This window comes from Dromiciops gliroides, chromosome 4 (genome assembly GCF_019393635.1).
Source record: "Dromiciops gliroides isolate mDroGli1 chromosome 4, mDroGli1.pri, whole genome shotgun sequence".
NCBI classification, from domain to species: domain Eukaryota; kingdom Metazoa; phylum Chordata; class Mammalia; order Microbiotheria; family Microbiotheriidae; genus Dromiciops; species Dromiciops gliroides.
Genome location: NC_057864.1, coordinates 134,555,484 through 134,575,259, shown reverse-complemented (window position 1 = coordinate 134,575,259; position 19,776 = coordinate 134,555,484). Strand labels below are relative to the sequence as shown.

The following is a 19,776-nucleotide window of genomic DNA, read 5'->3' as shown; positions in this document are numbered from 1 at the left end:
TTCTCACCAATGCAATGGTACAAAAGAGTTCCAGAAGAGGATCTCCAAATCCAGGAAAAAAAGAACTGTGGAGTATAGATGCTGAATGAACCATACTATTTCTTTTGTTTTTGGTGCTCTCTTGAGGTTTTTTCATCATTGCTCTGATTTTTCTCTTATAACATGACTAATGCAGAAATATGTTTAATGTTATATTGTGTGTGTGTGTGTGTGTGTGTGTGTGTGTGTGTGTGTGTGTGTGTGTATAACCTATATCAGATTACCTGCTGTCTAGGGGAGGGGAGAGGGAGAAAAATCTGAAATTGGAAAGCTTGTATAAACAAAAGCTGAGAACTATCTTTACATGTAACGGGAAAAAAATAAAATACTTTATTAATTAAAAAAAGAGTGATAGGATGAAAGAAGATAGATAATAGAATAAATATCATGGGGAAGGGAGTAGGATGGAAGGGAAACAGTTAACAATAGTAATCATGAAAAAGAGAAAAGGGGGGAAAATTGTACAAAAAATATTTATAGCAACTCTTGGTGGAGGCTAAGAATTGAGAATCAAGGGCATGTCCATCAATTGAGGAATGATGGAAAAGTTAGATATGACAGACCTCTGGAGAAAATTAAAGAGAAAGAGAAAAGAATAAATATACCTTTTTCCAGGAGCTTACACAAACACTGACGTTATATAAGGTATGAAAACCTCATAATCAAATGCAGAAAAGTAAAATAATACAATAAAAATTACATTCAATAATGGACAATGAAAATATAGATTAAAAATTCATTGGGGGCAGCTAGATGGCGCAGTAGATAAAGCACCAGCCCTGGATTTAGGAGTACCTGAGTTCAAATCCGACCTCAGACACTTGGCACTTACTAGTTGTGTGACCCTGGGCAAGTCACTTAACCCCCATTGCCCCACAAAAACAAACAAAAATTCATTGGAAATTAAATAATCTAATCCTAAAAAATAAGTGGGTCAAAGAACAAAAAATAGAAACAATCAATAATTTCATTAAAGAAAGTAACAACAAGACAACATTTCAAAATTTGTGGTAGGCAGCCAAAACAGTACTTAAGGGGAAATTTATATCTCTAATTGCTTACATCAATGAAATAAAGGAAAAGCAAATCAATGAACAGGGCATGCAACTAAAAACGCAGAAAAAGAGCAAATATAGAATCCCCAATTAAACACCAAATTAGAAATTCTGAAAACCAAAGAGTAAAATTAAAAGAAAACCATTTAATAAAACAAGAAGTTGGCTTTATGAAGGAAAAAAAACACAATAAAATAGATAAACCATTGGTTAATTGATCTTTTTAAAAAAAGAAAACCAAATTACTAATATAAAAAATGAAAGTGGTGAACTCACTACCACAAAGATTAAATTAAGACAGTTGTTAGCTATTTTGCCAAATTATATGCCAATAAATTCACCAATCTAAATGAAATGGATGAATATCTTTAAAAATATACAAATTACCCAGATTAACAGAAGAAATAAAATATTTAACCCTTAACTTAAAAAAAAAAAAAAGAAATTGAACAACCCATCAATAAACTCCCTGAGAAAAAATCTCCAGTACCAGATGGATTCACAAGTGAATTCTATCAAACATTTAAAGAACAATTAATATACTTGAGTCTTTTATGTTTATAGGGTTTCTTTTTTTTGGTACAGAAAATAAATAGCACTCTCATATCTGAAAAAATAAAAATAAAAAACAATCAATTCTAATGCTATAGAAATTATTTGGAAAAATAAGTAAAGAAGGAATCCTACCAAATTCTTCTTACCAGACAAATATGGTGCTGAGGTCAAAACCAGGAAGAGCAAAAACAGAAAAAGAAAACCACAGACTAATTTCCCTAATGAAATCTGATTTTAAAATTTTAAATAAAATACTAGCAAGGAGATTATATCAATATATCACAAGGATCATACACTATGATGAGGTGGGGTTTATACCAGGAATGCAGGACTGGTTCAATATGAGGAAAACTATCAGCATGATTGACCACATCAATAACAAAACCAACAGACATCATATAATACTCTCAACAGATGCAGAAAAAGCTTCTGACAAAATACAACACGAATTTATATTAAAAACAGTAGAAGGGGGGGCAGCTAGGTGGCGCAGTGGATAAAGCACCGGCCCTGAATTAAGGAGGTCCTGAGTTCACATCTGGACTCAGATACTTGACACTTATTAGTTGTGTGACCCTGGGCAAGTCACTTAACCCTCATTGCCCCACCAAAAAAAAAAAAAAAAAAAAAAGGACAAAAAAAAACCCCGAAAACACTAGAAAGTAGAGGAACAAATGGAGTTTTCCTTAAAAGGAAAAGTAGTATCTAACGGGGAAAAGCTAGAAGCCTTCCCTGTAAAATCAGGGATAAAGCAAGGATGTACATTATCACCTCAATTATTCAATACTTTACTAGAAATGCTAGCTGCAGCAATAAGCAAAAGAAACTGAAGAAATTAGAATAGGCAATGAAGAAACAAAACTATCATTCTTTGCAGACAATATTCCTAGAGAATCAACTAAAAAGCTAGTTGAAATAATTAACAACTTTGCCATAATTGCAAGAAATAAACCCATGTAACGCATCAGCATTTCTTTATATTACCAATAAAAACCAGCAGGACAAAACAGAAAAAGAAATTCCACTTAAAATAACTGTAGACAATATAAAATACTTGGAAGTCTATCTGCCAAGACAAACTCAGGAACTATATGAACACAATATAAACAATTTTCACGCAAACATTTATTGCTCGTGGCTAGGCTAAGCCAATATAATAAAAATAACAATTCTATCTAACTTAAATTATTTATTCACTGCCATACCAAACAATCAAAAAATTACTTTATAGATCAAGAAAAAAAATATCAAAATTCATGTGGAAGAACAAAAGCTCAAGGATATTAAGGGAATTGATGAAAAAATGTGAAAGAAAGTAGTCTAGCTATACCAGATCTCAAACTATATTATAAAAAGGTAATAAAACAATCTGGTACTGGCTAAGAAATAAGAGTGGTAGATCAGTGGAATAGAATAGGTACAAATTACACTGTAGTTAATGGCTATAGTAATCTAGTACACGATAAACCCAAAGAGTCAAGCTTCTGGAACAAACACTGCTGGGAAAACTAGAAAACAGTATGGCAGAAACTAGGCATAGACCAACATGTCATATCATATACTAAAATAAGGGTGGCTACATGGGTAAATGATTTACACATATAGTATGATACCATGAGAAAATTAAGTGAGCATGGAATAGTTTATCTGTCAGATTTATTGACAGGGGAGGAATTTAGCACCAAAGAAGACATAGAGAGCATTACAAAATGTAAAACAGATCATTGATTATCTAAAATTCATAATCTTTTGCACAAACAAAACAAATGTAACCAAAATTATAAGGAAAGCAGAAAACTGGGAAAGAATTTTTGTAACAAGTATCTCTGTCAAAGACATCATTTCTCAAATATACAGAAAACTGAGTCAAATTTATTAAAAATATATGACCAAAAAAAAATATATATATATATGACCAACTGATAAATGGTCAAAGGATATGAACAAGCAGTTTTCAGGCAAAGAAATCAAAGCTATCTATAGTCATATGAAAAAATGCTCTAAATCACTATTAATCAGAAAAATGCAAATTAAAACAACTCTGAGGTACCACCTCACACCTATCAGAATGGCAAATATGACAAAAAAGGTAAACGTTGGGTGTTGGAGGGGATGTAGGAAAACTAGGCTGCTAATTGGTGGAGTAGTGAACTGATCTAACCATTCTGGAGAGTAATTTGGAACTATTCCCAAAGGGCTATAAAATTGTGCATATCCTTTGATCCAGCAATACCACTACTAGTTTTTATATCCCAATGACAGCCAAAAAAAGAGAAAAGGACCTACTTGCACAAAAATATTTATAGCAGCTCTTTTTGTGGTGGCTAAGAATTGGAAATCAGGGGGCGGCTAGGTGGCGCAGTGGATTAAGCACCGGCCCTGGATTCAGGAGTACCTGAGTTCAAATCCGGCCTCAGACACTTGACACTTACTAGCTGTGTGACCCTGGGCAAGTCACTTAACCCCCACTGCCCCGCAAAAAAAAAAAAAAAAAAAAGAACTGGAAATCAAAGAAATGCCCCATCAACTGGGGAATAGCTAAACAAGCTGTGGTATATTGCTGTAATGAAATATTACTGTGCTACAAGAAATGACAAGCAATATGATTTCAGAAAAACCTGGAAGGGCTTACATGATGATGTACAATGAAGTGAAGAGAACCAGGAGAACATTGTACATAGTAATAGCAATACTCCTGTGAATGACTTAGCTACTATTCTTAGTAATAAAATGATCTGACAATCCCCAAAAGACTAAAAATGAAAAATACTATCCATCTCCTGAGAATGAACTGATATTGACTGAACACAGACTGAAGCATGCTATTTTTCACTTTCATTTTTTTCTTTTCTTCAAGTCTTCTTATACAAATGACTAATGTGGAAATGTTTTACATAATTGCACATGTATAAACTATAATCTGATTGCTTGCCACCTCAGGTAGGGGAGAAGGGAAGGAGGGAAGGAAAGATAGAATTTGAAACTCAAAAGTAAATAAAAATGTTTATTAAAAAAAATACTGAAGAAATTTTTTTTAAAAGGAGTGCCAAACTTAGAATGAGCTGAGCATAGTGGTAAATACTAAAGATAGGAAAAAGAGAAATTTTAGCTATGTTGGGATCAATAAACAATTTTACTAGGAAGGATAAAAAAACACAGCCGAAGCACAAATTCAACTAGAATTCCTGGAGGGAAATTAAGGAAGTTTGTTTTGTGGTTTTTTTTTTTTAAGAATAAAAATATATTTTGTAAATGAAGCAAGAACACAAGAGAAAGAATTGAAAAAATGAGAACACTAGAGGAAAATGGGTAAAGAGATGAGAGTTAACAAGAGAGATTTGGAAAGGGAATTAACAGCTTGACAAAAGAAGCATAAAACCTTATCCAAGTAACAGATTCCTGGAAAATTAGAAGAGGAAAATTATTAAAACAAAGTCAAAAGGCTGAAAACCATAGAAGAAAGCATGAGGCATCCCATATCAAAAATAACTGATTATAAAAGTAATCAAGTAGGAATCATTTAAGAAGCAATGAACTAACTAAAAGTCATGACCCCCCCCAAAAAATAAAAATAAATCTTTGACATAATATTTTCAAAAAATCATGAAAGAAAACTGCCCAAATTTCTTTCTGACAATGAAAACAGAATCCAGTGGTCACCTCCTGAAATAAATCCTCACATACTGTAGTCCATCTTATTTTTACTATATTGAATCTCCAGCATTTTTACTGGCAGCTCCCCATGCCTGGAATGCTCTCTCTCCTCATCTCCAACTCCTAGTTTACCTGGCTTCCTTTAAGTACCAAGGAGCTAGTCAGGAGCATGCAAGATCTGGCAGTCACATGTATATAGTAGGAGGAAATCTTGGAATATCATTTTCCAGAAGGCAAAAGATATTGGCTTACAATGAAGAATATCCAACAAAATTATCCTACAGAGGGAAAAAAAAAAAATGTACCTTTAATGAATGTGAGGACTTCAAAGCAATCTTGATGAAAAGACCAAAGCTACAAAGTCAAGATGTAAATTAAAAAGTAAAAAGAAGCTGGTCAGTGTCACATCTTTGTGATACATTATAATAGTTTCTTTGCTAATGTTATACTCGAAATATTTACTAATATTTATTAGGGATACTGATCTTGTTCTGTTTTCATACTCCCTCGTTTTAGTATGAACACAGTATTTATATCACAAGGATGCAAATATAAACATATTAGCAACAAAACTAAAATTATATCATTAGATCAATGAATGCATATCTCCCCTTTTATTTAAAAAAAAAAACACACTTGAAAGCACTAGAAAAAGCAGATCTTTCCTTTATATAGTTTCTATCAAAAACAGGAGTCAGTATTATATGTAATGGGAATAAAATAAAGGCCTTTCCAATAAGAACAGTGATAAAGCTAAGATGCCCAGTATCATCACTTTTTATAGAATATTAGAAATGCTAGCTATAGCAATAGACAAGAAAAAGAAATTGAGGGAATACCTAAAAAGGAAACAAAATTTTTTGCACATAATGATGGTTTATTTAGAAAACTTGAGTCAACTAAAAACATAAAATGAAACAGTAATTTCAGCAATGTTGAAGGATAAAAAACAAATCCACATACATCATCAGCATTTCTATGTATTACATATAAAACCCAGCAGGAAAAAAGAGAAATTTCATTTAAAAGAACTGTAGAATCTACAAAAATATTTGGGAGTCTACTTTCTAACAGACACACAAGAATCATATGACTACAACCACAAAACACTGTTTACAGGTATAAACACTATCAGAAATAAATTGCTCATGGATAGGTCATGACAATACTACCTAATTTACTTATTTGATGCCATACAACAAAATTACCAAAGGATTGCTTTATAATAGCTAGAAAAATAACAATTCATCTGGAAAAGCAAAAGGTCAAGAAGCCCAAGGGAAATAACACAAAAACATTAAAAAGAGGGCCTAGGGGCAGCTAGGTGGCACAGTGGATAGAGCACCAGCCCTGGAATCAGGAGTACCTGAGTTCAAATCTGGCCTCAGACACTTAACACTTACTAGCTGTGTGACCCTGGGCAAGTCACTTAACCCCAACTGCCTCACTAAAAAATTAAAAAAAAAAAAAAGAGGGCCTAGGAGTACTAGAATTCAAACCATACTACAAAGCAGTAATCATCAAATGATTTGGTACTGGTTTAAAATTAGGTCAATCAGTGGTACAGATTAGATACACAGCATGTGAAAGCAAATAAGCACTTGTATATGCTGTTGCAGAGGAGGAAGATGAGCTTTATATAATGCTTACTATATACCTGGCACAGTACTAAGCTTTTATAATTATTATTTTATTTGATCCTCACAACAACTCTAGAAAATATGTGCTATTATTATCCCCATTTTACACATGAGGAAAATGAGGCAAACAGAGATTAAGTGATCTGTCCTAGGTCACAGAGCTAATAAGTGTATAAGGACAAAGTTGTGCTCAGATCTTCCTGATGCCAGGCCCTATGCTCTACCATCCCAGCTAGCTGCCCCTACCCCTTTGATAAACCCATATGTCCCAGATTTGGGGATAAGAATTTCATTATTTGACAAAAACTGCTGGGAAAATTAGAAAGCAGCCTGGCAGAAGTTAGGTAAAGACCAACATCTCACACTATATAACAAGATAAGTTCCAAATAGGTACATGTCTTTGACATAATCATAAATAAATAATAGGATCAAGGAAAAAATTATTCTTCAGATCTATGGATAGGGGAAAACTTCATGACCGTACAAGGGACATAAAGGATCAACAAAGACTAAAGGGATCATTTTGATTACATAAGATTAAAAAGATTTTGCACAAACAAAACTAATGGAGCTAAAAATTAGATGAAAAATAGGTAAATGGAGAAATGTTTGCAGCAAATTTCTTAAGAAAGGTCTCATTTCTAAGATAAATGGCAGGGCAGCTAGGTGGCACAGTGGATATAGCACGGGTCCTGGATTCATGAGGACCTGAGTTCATATCTGGCCTCAGATACTTGACACTAGCTGTGTGACCCTGGGTAAGTCACTTAACCCTTATTGCCTCACCAAAAAAAATAAAATAAAATGTATAAAAGTAAAAGCTATTGCCCAGTTGAAAAGTAGTCAAAGAATATGGACACACAATTTTCAAAAACAGAAATCAAAGTTATCAATTGACATATGGAAAAATGCTCTAAAAAACTAATTAGAGAAATGCAAACTAAAGCAACTCTGAGGTTCAGCCTCACACCCATCAATTTAGCAAAGTTGACAAAAAACAGAAATGAGCAATGTTGGAAGGCCTATGGGGAAATAGGTATATTAATGTTCAGTTGGTGGAATTGTGTATTAGTCCAATCTTTCTGTAAAGAAATTTAGAATTATGCCTAAAAAGTAGGACATATATACCCTTTGACCTAACAATACATACCACAGCCAGGTCTATACTGTTAGAGATTTAAAAAAAAAAAAAAGGAAAAGAACCTATATGTTCAAAAAATATCCATAGTAGTTCTGTAACGGCAAAGAATTAGAAAGAAAGGAGGTACGTCATTTGGGGGATGGCTAAACAAAATGTCATATATGACTGATGGAATCAATATTAATTGTGTTGAAAGAAATGATAGGTAAGGTTTTAAAGAAACCTAAGATTTCCTAGACTTTATATAAACTGACACAGTAGTGAACAAAACCAGAAGAACAATTTATACAATAACATTATAAATAAGGAAACACACTTATTAAGCATTTACTATGTGGCCAGGCATTATGCTAAGTACCAGGGATACAAATACAAGCAAAAAGAAGGGCAGTCACAAACAACCTAGAAAAACTTAAGAACTGCAACCAACATAATGACCAACCACAATTCCAGAAGACTTATGGTATAACATGCTACCTACCTACCTCTAGACAAAGAGGTGATAAACTCGAGATGCAAAACAGGACATAGATTTTGGGCATGGCCAATGTATGAATATTTTGCTTGACTATGCATATTTGTTACAAGAGTTTTTGTCTTTCTTTTTCAATAGGAAAGTGAGGGGCGAATTGAAAGGAAGTAGATTTTGGTTAATTTAGAAAAAATAACAGTAAATAGTAAGAAAGTAAAGACATTAAGTATAGGTAGTTTCTCCTATCTCCCTCAAATAACTTTCTTTTTTGACTGGTCCTCTAATTTCATTGGTTTATGGAACCTTTTCCATGAGGAAACTCAATGAAGGTTGGCACCAACTCAAAAACTTGGTATTAAGGGAATCAGCTAAAGCACTGACAGGTTAAATCACCAGATCAGGGTCACATTTTAATTTCTATATATTATGTGTATGTATATATGTATATATGTATGTATGATATATAAAATTTTTTAAATCATCCCTAGTAATAGAGAAAATTTAAGCAAAACCTAAACCACAAAGAAACTACTTCTGACAAAATACGCATAATATTATACTCATGGTGCCCCCTCCTCTCTATTAACAAGAAAAAAGTATGTTACTTCCTCTTTTCTCTGGTACCAAGTTTAGTCATAGCAATTAATTTGGTTCTGACAACATTTTACATTCCCTTTACATTGGGGTCAAGGATTTGCCATACAGTGATAACTCTTCTTTTATGACCAGAGGAAAAAGAAAAATTAAATGATTATATTGAGAACTTTTGAGGAATGAAAGCAGAAGACCCAAGGAGTACACATTGCAAGGCCTCGATCTTTTATGTGATGGAAGCTATTATAATGTTATCATTCATATGATTCTTTATAGTTTGCAAAGTGCTTTACACACACACAATCTCTTTGAGTTTTTAACTCTGTTACCCATGTCCTGCACAAAGAACAGAAAATGAAGTATAAGAGAAATGACAAAATTTAAACCAGATAACAGAAAAAAATTACTACTGTGACCACCTATTGAAGAAAACAGCCTCTCAAGAAGCCCTGGTATTTGAAAATCATTTCAGTTCTTCCAATGCACGAGTGAAAAAGGTAATTTTTTTCTTAACCCTGCAGCTTAAAGACGTAAAGTTAGACATCTTTTTGAAAAGAATGCTGCCCCAATTTTACACTTCTCTGGCATGGATGTGACTGTAGTCAAGACACATTGTAAAGGACAAGCCAAGAAGCTGCTTAGAATTAATGGAAAATTCCCCATTTTACAGATGAAGAAACTAAAGCTGAAATAAGTTAATTGAAGCAGCAAATAAGTAGCAAAGACAGAATCTGATACCAGGTCTTCGTATCCAAAGCTCTTTCCAACATATCATATAGCCATTCCAAGTCTAAGTGATCTATTATAATTTGAACAGGAATGTGACCCTGTTTTGGAAGGAGATGTTTTGGAAAAGGGTTGCAACTCTTACTTTGGAGAATGAGAAAAGGAAGCCAATAAGATTCAATGGGATTGTCAAGCAGTAACAAAGTCTCACTCAAGACTATGCACCATAAATTTTTGTTACTAAAATAAAATCTTTTTTGTGACTTTCTTCAGGAACAGCTGGCTATGACCAGAAGAGACACTGTATATTGAGGAACTATACCAAGATGAGAATTAGCAGATCAGGAACAAGATACTACCATCCTTCTAGTCACCTAGGTTCACAAACTTAGAGTCATCTGACTTCTTTCTTTCACCACATAAATCCTATCATATGCCAACTCTTGGTAATTTTATCTCTACATCTTTCATATATCTCTTATCACTTCTTGCCTTAACTATTCCTACAGCCTACCAATAAGTCTTTGGGCCTATAGTCTCTATCCTCTCCAATTCATCCTGCCATGGGAATATTCCTACAGATCTTACCTTATTATTCCCAAATCAAGAAGCTCCAGTAGTTAATGTTTCTCAAACACAATACAAACTCCCTTTCAAGTCTCTCCCCACTGTAGTCATCCTCCACTCATTCATCAAATTGATCCAAAAACACACACACAAGCTACCCCACTATTCAATAAACTCCAGTGTTTCTCTATCACTTCTGAGATCAAATATAAAATTCTCTGGTGGCATTCAAAGACCTTTATAACTTGGCCCTCAACTTTCTTCCTGGTCTTCTTAAATTTTATCCCAAGGCACTCTGCTATCCAGTGACACTGGCCGCCTCCTGACTGTTCCTCCCAGAAGACAGTGAATGAGTTCATTGTTTATTTCCCATCATTTTACTCTAATCCTCTTAATAATTTATTCTGATCCTTTTTTGCGTGTGTTCAAAGCCCTTTATAACCCAGCCCCCTCCTAAGCTTCTGGTTTTCCTATACCTTACTTCCTGTCCCAACTCCCCCATATTCAATACAATAACACTACCATCCAAGTTGTTCCACTCCATGTCTGAGCTCCGAGCATTTTCTCTGGCTGTCTCCCTTAACTGGAATGCTCTTTCTCTTCATTTCCACCTCCTGGTCTCCTCTAAGGCTCAGGTAAAATCCCATCTTCTAGAAGAAGCCTTTTCCATTCCTCTTTAATACTAGTGCCTTCCCTCTATTTATTATCTCCAATTTATTCTGTATATATCTTGTTTGTACAGTTATTTGATATGTTGTCGCTCTCAAACCGTGAGCTCCTTAAGAGCAGGAACTTTTTGCCATTCTTTGTATCATCACTTAGTATAGTTAGCATAGTACCTAGTACTAAATGCTTATTGGCTGATCCCTTGCTTGGCTTTTAAGTCACAGAGCTAGATCTGGAAGTAACCTCAGAGACCATCTAGCCCACCCCTCTCATATTGCAAATGAAGAAACTGAAGCCCAAAGAGGTTTCACAACATGTTCAAGATCACACAGGTTCTCTTGCCTCCAGTTAGTGGAAACACCATACCAGGTTCCCTTCCTTCAGAAAGACTCCAAGCTACCCTTTCAGATTGTTTTCACAATCTTTCCTTCATACATAGGTCCTAGCCAAAGTAGCCTACTTGCTGTTTCCTGAATACATTTCTTTTATCTCTTACCTTACCTGGTATCTTCTCCCATCCTCATCTCCACTTCTTGGAATCTCTACACTTCTTTCAAAGATTGGCTCAAGTGTCACCTCTACAGGATTTCCCAAGATGTTGGTTCTCTTTTCATTCCCCTAATATTTATTAATATTTGTATTTATTTTGTACCTATTTTGTATTTAATTATCTGTGTATATGGCATTTCTCTTCCAAGTAGAATGTAAGGTCCTGGAGAGCAGAGGCTGTCTTTTAAAATTATCTTCTCTTTTCTCTCATTCTTTTCTTTTTCCTTTGTTTCATTTTTCTCTTTCCTTTCTCATTCTTTTTCTTTTTTTTCCTTTTGTCTTTGTTTCCAAAATATCTGGACATAGTACCTACAGCAATTAATAAGTGGTTTGTATGTTCAAGTAAAGTGGCGAAAAGAATTTCACCTCATATAGCACCATAAGATTTAGGTAAATTAGAAACTATCTATCTCAATTCTCATTTTCAAGATGAAGAAACTGAGGCCCAGAGAAAATAAGTGACTTGTCCAATGTCACAAAACTAGCAAAGAACCAAAATTCAAACCTAGGTTTTCTGATTCCTAAACTAATATTCTTCCACTCCAATCTAATACCAGTTACCTATCTTTAAAATCCATTCTAGGGCAGCTAGATATGCAGTGATAAAGCACAGGCCACAGATTCAGGAGGACCTGAGTTCAAATCCGACCTCAGACACTTGACACTTACTAGCTGATTGACCCTGGGCAGGTCACTTAACCCTCACTGCCCTGCTTTAAAAAAAAAAAATCCATTCTATAATTCAGACTTGTCAGTCTCTAGAAGCCCAAATAAATGAGTTTTTTGTTGTAAACCAAAACACAGCTAAATAGCAAAGATCCAGAGCCATTTTTTATTCTAGAAGTAAATAAATGCCATATGTTCTTAAAGTATCTTGCTGCATTGCAACCACTCTGGCTTTTAAGTAACACTGAAGAAGTGGTCTCATGTCCCTTCAAGAATTTCTCTTTTCCTCAAAAGTACAGTATGGGGATTTTTAAAAAAACCCATAATTTACACAGTACTTTATATTTTATCTAAATTCTTGCAAAAGTCCTTTGATTTTGTCAAAAAATACCCCCTAATTTTACAGATAAGGAAATTAGGAAAAGTACAGTGCCTTGCCCAAAGGAAGAAAGGCAGGATTTGAACCCAGGATTTATACCAAATCCAGTGCTCTTTCCCCTGAACAGCACAATAATCCTGTGAAGTAGGTAGTAGCAGGAAGTAAATGTCCTCCCATTTTGCAAATAAGGAAACTAGTACTCAGTCAAGTATAGTATCAAGCTCCAAGGACTCACAACAATCATTACCAAATACTGCTGAACTTTTTTTTCACATAAATGACAACCAGATTCTCATCAGTCCTATAAAAACCAATCTTTTTAATATGCCAAATATAACCATTGAGTCCACAAATTTTGCTGTACCAAAACTATTTTTTAAGTCCTCAAGTTATGCCTTAACTCCTCAGCTAGAAGCCACAAAGAATTATTTAGCAGTCATTTTGATTTTATGGGAAATAAAAAACAAATAACTGTCAAGAATTACCATAATTCAACTACTAGTCCATTCACTGATATTAAAGCTATAGGTGAGAAAAGTATTCTCTAGAATATAACACTAAATCTAGATAAAAACTTAAAGGGTGTCTTTAGCTTCACAATAAGAAAAAGTTGAGAAGGCAGCATTCATTAACTTGCTCTGCCTTTGCCCTTAGATTTATTTGCCAACAAAATGTCTCTTTTAAAGTTTTTTTTATTTCCTATATTAATAAATATATCAAACACAGAAAATACTATGTGAAAAAATATTTGGTTCATCCTTCTTATCTCTAGAATATAATGAAAATAACTCCAATTTTTAAAAAAATAATTTCTAGGGGGCTGCTAGGTGGCACAGTATAGAGCCCTGGCCCTGGATTCAGGAGGACCGGAGTTCAAATCCAACCTCAGACACTTGACACTTACTAGCTGTGTGACCCTGGGAAAGTCACTTAACCCCCACTGCCTTGCAAAATAAAATAAAATAAAATATTTTTTAAAAAATACTTTCGGGGCAGCTAGGTGGCGCAGTGGATAGAGCACCAGTCCTGGAGTCAAGAGGACCTGAGTTCAAATCTGGCCTCAGACACAACACTTACTAGCTGTGTGACCCTGGGCAAGTCACTTAACCCCAATTGCCTCACTAAAAACAAACAAACAAACAAACAAACTTTCTACAGCTCTACCCATCATTGAATTTTTCAGACTTTATCAACCAAAAAAAAAAATTTCTACAGGCAGGTTAAATGGCTGGAAAGGAAAAGTTACCTTGCCTGTCACATACACAGTTCATTTCCCAAGTGCATTTTTTAAAAAACTCTTAAGTTTACATATAAACACATTTGTCACTACAAATTTTTTCTCACTTCTCATCTCAACTTTTCCTCTGGTTTTAATGTTTTAATCATTTTAATGAAATAAGAAAGCAACTTTTTCATGGTTTACAGCTATCTCTTACTGCATTTCAAGATCAAACTACCAAAGCTGATAGACCCCAGCTGATCCACCAAACTCCTGATGGATACAACTGTTCATTTCACTAAGATGATACATCTGGTAACACAACCAGTTTGAAAATGGTTAATCTCATACTATCATTATTTCACTTAACTTGAAAAATACTACAAAATCTCTCTCACTGCTTTCCTTCCATTATGAGAGGAAACAAATGGGTTTGTCTATACTTTGAAAACAACTAACTCAAAAGGTTTAAAAAATTTAACTAATCAGGTATTTTCTCCACATTTGCCAAACAAACTATTAAACTGACCAATTTACTGTCACTGAAATTGATTGATTTTATCTTCTTTCAGGGGGGAGGGGGGCAGGCACCAACAGGGGAGATAAGGGAAGGCTTGGAATAAGACTGAAAAAGGCACAGTATTTAGGACTGAAAATTAGTCCCATCTCTGTTATCAACTATTCTGTGACCCTGAACAAGTCACCTAACTTTTTAATACCCATTTCCTCCTCATAGAGGGGATGGAACTCGAAAATTTCTAAGGTTTCTTCCAATTAAATAATTTTAGTATTCTGAATGTCTATAAATAACACTGTGCTAGGCATAAATGCCAGGAGGACTACAAAGAGTAAAATATAGTGTTTTCCCTAAAGTAACTGAGAACCTAATTTGGGTGACAAACATAGAAAAAAGATTAAAGATAGAAGAATTAAATTAGAACACTTAGTCAAATGTTGAGCTTAAGAAAATGCTATTATGCTGGCATCCTTTCCCTTAAAATTTTAAAAGAATTTCTGACACAAAGACCAATTCTTGGTTTTATTGTCAATTCCTCTAAAGGAATTTCTTCTATTTCTACAATGTACATACATTATTTTTTCTCATTCTATAGGGTAAGGTAATAGTCCCATTTGCACTTAGGGCTGTCTGCAGCTAACATGAAACAGAAGGGAACTGGGAAGAAAGCATACTAAAAAAAAAACAAAATAAAATTACACTGCTTCATTCATTTAGACTGTGGATAAAAATGTGAAATAGGTTTATTGAAAGCTAGCGTTTGTAGCAAGTTAAAACTAATAATAAGAATGCTTAGGATACTGCAATATAGAGCTAAGAAGCACTGAAGGAACTTAGTTTGACATTTAAAACACTTGTAAGAAAAAAGAATTCCAATAGATTATTCAATAAAACCATCAAGACTCATTTCTGTTTATTTATTTGCTTCTATAGGAATTATTATTCTATATTACCAACACTTGATATTTTCACTATAAAATCTATTACATTATGAGTAAATAAGTTAAGAAATTGTATTTTAAATACAAAAGTCACATTACTTAAAAAGTTCAAACTGAACATATTTTAGACCATCAGATCAAATCCATAGCCTTATAATTTAAAGCATAGTGATATGTTTAAACTAACATCATATGATCTGGTGTTCTTTTTCCATGTGAATATGTAACACACATATACTATAAACACCTTGTAACCACTATTCATAACTCTACACACTCTACAAAATAGTTATTTAGAATCTTGATGAATATTCTCCTCTGTACATTATCAAAAAACCATCAACTTTAAACAACTTAAATATTCAGATGCAAAAAGTCTTGTACAGAAATGAGTTTTGAACTCCAACTGCACAACAATTTACTAAAACTAAAAATAAAACAAAATAAAGATATTGGTTCAAACTAGTCCAAATGATTATTTTGGCCCTTTTATCTTATCAATTCAAAGCTAAATATTTTGACCTACAATTATTTTTCAATGCTATAAATACATCAATCCTGCTAATGAGAAAATGGTAAAACTTTTAACAATGATGTCCTCATCCTTCCCAAAAGCAAATACAACTAAAACTGAAGACATAAAACTAGAGAAAAAGAAATTACCTCTTCACATGTGTTTAAGGTTTAAAGTGCTTCAAACTTTCTACCATGTAAGTTTGAAAACTATGTTCCTCTTTTAAAAGTAGTACATGCAGTAAGAAACTACAGTAAAGTAATTAAAGCTCAGATCTTCAATTAAATAATCAAAACAAGTACTTGCTGACTTCCTAGTATGTGTAAATCACTATGATAGGCACATTGGAACAAACAAACTAATAAAATACCAGTGCATCAGAGAGAAAAACTTTCTTTTAATAATGAATTTAACTAACATTACTATTCACATTTGCAGGTTTTGTTTTTAAAGAGTTTCTAAGGACATGCCCATTTAAATAAAATTCAAACATTAAAAGTCCTGATTCAATAAAGTTTTATAAACAAAAACATCTGAAACAAAAAACTTGAATAGTTGATATAAATAAATCTAAGACCAATGGCAAATTTTAGTTTTCAAATTCAAAAGTGGAGCAACTTCATTTTTAAAAGAACTGAAGTAATCATTACAGAAAAACTAAGAGTAGGAACATAAAAATGTCACAAAATGCAAGTCATTTCTGCAAATTTATACTAGCCTTAAAACATTTTTTTAATTTAAAGAAAACATGCACTAAATACACATAGTCTAGACGTAAAACTAAATTTAGTAAGAACTAAAATTCACTTAAATTCCAATGTTTATCTCAATCACACAAAGCAATCACTAACTGGAAGGTGAATCCAATTAAAAATACTGTCAACTCAGGAAACAATCTGCTAATTAACTTTCAAAGTCAAGATAATGAATGTGTAAAAGGAAATTTCTAGTTAAAATAATAGTGTAAATTACTTTGTCAAATCACTACAAAAAACACTAGTAATCTATTTGATATATTTTTAGTTGTTTTCATGCTCCACTTACTCCAATTATAGTTATTAAAACTTTTATAAGTTCATGTTCACATGGTACACACAAACACTTGGTGACTACTCTTTATGCTTCCTACAGCATCCTTATTGGGTATGTTAGCCTTTTAGGAACTTTTCTACTTTATTCTATTGCAGCTTATTCGATTATTTCCTAAATGAACAGAAAACTCATATGAAGAAAAATTTTCAAGAGAAATTTCACTTAGAAAACTAATGTTTACTAATGTATAATACTAATGTGAATTCATGATAAAAATATACTTTTCATAGTATAGAACCCATTTCTGATATTGAAATACAAAGATACTACAAATTACTGAGATAAGTGACAATGAATCATATACCATAAACCAACTGTTTTGTATTCTTAAGCTCTGATGAACTCTAAACCCTTCACTGTTATCAATGGCTGATCCAGCTGTCGTTTATAAGTCGATTGTACAGTTGAATTTTCATTTAGAAACTTCAGCAATTATACCCCATTTGGATTTCAACCCAATTCTGTATTGTGGAGTCATCCTACACTCAACTTTCAAAATGTGTAGTATCTACTCTGCTTTCAGCAGGTAAACACTAAGTACTGTTATTTGAAACCCTGTCCCCTGACAGATTCACCGTCTCCAGCGGAGCTGTGACTTTCAGGGAAATCCCAAACGAGAGGTGATAACGAACGATTTAATCTTCACAGCGAAACAACCAACTAGGCATCAACTTTGGGTTCCAAGGGCCCACTATGCATCATGGCTGATGCAGACCGATGCGCAGGAGGAGGAGGAGGAGGAGGGGGACTAGGAAGAGGACTGGTTTGTTTACTTGCAGCTTGAGCTGCTGCTGCTGCTGCTGCTGCTGCTGCGACCGCCGCGGCCGCTGCTGTGGCCGCCGCCGCCAATAGCGGCAGCATCACTGGAGAAGCCAAACCCAGCATCTTCCGCACATTTCTATTCTTAGCACACAACTCCCGAGCGGATCAAAACCCCACTACTATTAAAAACACAGACAAGCACGTTTACACCCCTCAGCCTTCGGTGCATCCCGGGGTGGAGGGAGAGAACGGAGGAAGAAGACGACTCCGGGGCATCTTCTCCTCCTCTTCCTCCCACCCCAGACATGCAAACAGGGCGCTGGGGAGTCACGGGAGTCACCCTCGCACAGACCCAACCCAAACACACACGCGCACACACACCCACACGCCAAAGAGATGCGGGGCGCATTATATAACCTCTCCCCCTGAACCGGCCAGGTGGCCCCTTGCCCATCCCGAAGCGTGGGCGCCGGTGCCAGTCTCGGGTCCGGGGGGCTGGGGGGGGAGGAGGGAGCGTGGCGCAGAGGCGGGAGACGTTGGGGGCTGAGGCAGCCCAGACACTGACGGTACCGCTAGGCCAGAGACACCCCTCCCCCCCATCCCCTCCATTCACACTCCCCTCCCTCCTCCTCCCGCTTCCGGGGGGCGGGGGGGGGGGTAGAGGAGATGTCAAGTGAGTGTCATTTACGCGGGTCCACCTCCATCCTCCCCCCTCCCATACAACCTGCCCTCGGTTCGACCCCCACCCTTCCATTACCCACCCCATTCCCGGTCCCTCACGCCGGCCTCAAGCACCCATCTCACCGGTGCGGTGACAGCCCAGACATCCCCCCCCCACCGCGCCCCGCCCCGCCGCCGTCTCCCCGCCCGAAGAAGGGGGAGGGATGGGGGGGGCGGCGGGAGCGGAGGGAAGGGAAGGCAGAGGGGATGGGGGGGAGGGGGAGGCTGTTACCTGCAAAGGCGGCGGCGGCGGCGGCGGCGGCGGCGGCACCGCGGCTGCTCCGGCGGCGGCGGCGGAGGATGGAGCCGGGGGGCGGGGGGAGGAGAGGGGGTGACTCGGGGGTCCCCCCTCCCTCCCTCCTCCTCCCCTCCTGTCCGCCCCCCACCCCGCAGTGTCTCTCGCCCCCCTGGTGCCCGGTGTGGCCGGCGGGAGGGCGGGCTGGAGGGGAGGGAAGGAGGGAGGAAGGGAGCCCGGCCCGGCAGCGGAGCTGGAACAGGAGGAGGAGGAGGAGGCGGCGGCGGCGGCGGCGGGAGAGGGAGGGGGGAGCGAAGCCGGGGAGGAGGAGGCGGCGGCGGAGGAGGAGGAGGTGGAGGAGGAGGAGGAGAGGGAGGCGGAGACTCTACATGGGAATCGGATATCGGCTACAAATTCAATTCATCACCAGAAAACACCACTCGGGCAGGAGTGGGGGGAGCCCGGGTCACGGAGGGGAAGAGGGAGGAGGCAGCTGGGGCCGCCCCAGCCCGCGGGCCCCGCCCTCCGCGGGGCTGCCTTCCGAGCCGCGGCGGGTGCTGCTGCGGGGCTCCGCTCCGAGGGCTGGGGCGGTGCGGGACGGAAGGGGACGCGGCCGCCTTCTCCTCCTCTTCCTCCTCCCCGGGGACACCAGCCGCCACCGCCTACTCCTCCTCCCTCTCCTTCGGGGCGGGAGTCCGGGCTGTTGCCACCGCCGCCGCCGCTGCCGCCGCCGCCGCCGCCGCGGGGCTTGTTGTTGACTTTGAGGAAAACTCCTGACGTCAGGGACTGGCTCTCCGCGGCTGGCGGGCGAGCGCGGCTTCCCCCTTCCCCCGGCCCGCCCCCGCCGCCTCCTCCCCTCCGCTCCCCGCCCGGGTCCTAGTCCTCAGCCTCTCCCCCTCCAGCTCTCTATACCCGGCCCGGGCTCGTCTAACAGCACGTGAGCGCGGGCGCGCGACAAAAACACACACACACACACACACACACACACACACACACACACACAGATTTCTCCGCTTCCCCCCCCCCCCTCCTTTCTCTCGCGAGAACACTCCCCACCCGACAGACCAGGGGC

General features: G+C 37.3%; 1 protein-coding gene across 1 annotated transcript in view; it reads right to left on the bottom strand.

Moving 5' to 3' along the window:
• AKT3 (AKT serine/threonine kinase 3) overlaps window positions 1-18,557 on the bottom strand; it is a 388,701-nt gene extending 370,144 nt beyond the window's left edge. The window contains exon 1 of the mRNA XM_044002303.1: window positions 18,511-18,557. The gene's annotated coding sequence lies outside the window, so the exon portion shown is untranslated. The remainder of the gene's footprint in view (window positions 1-18,510) is intronic.
• Between the last annotated feature and the right edge of the window lie 1,219 nt (window positions 18,558-19,776).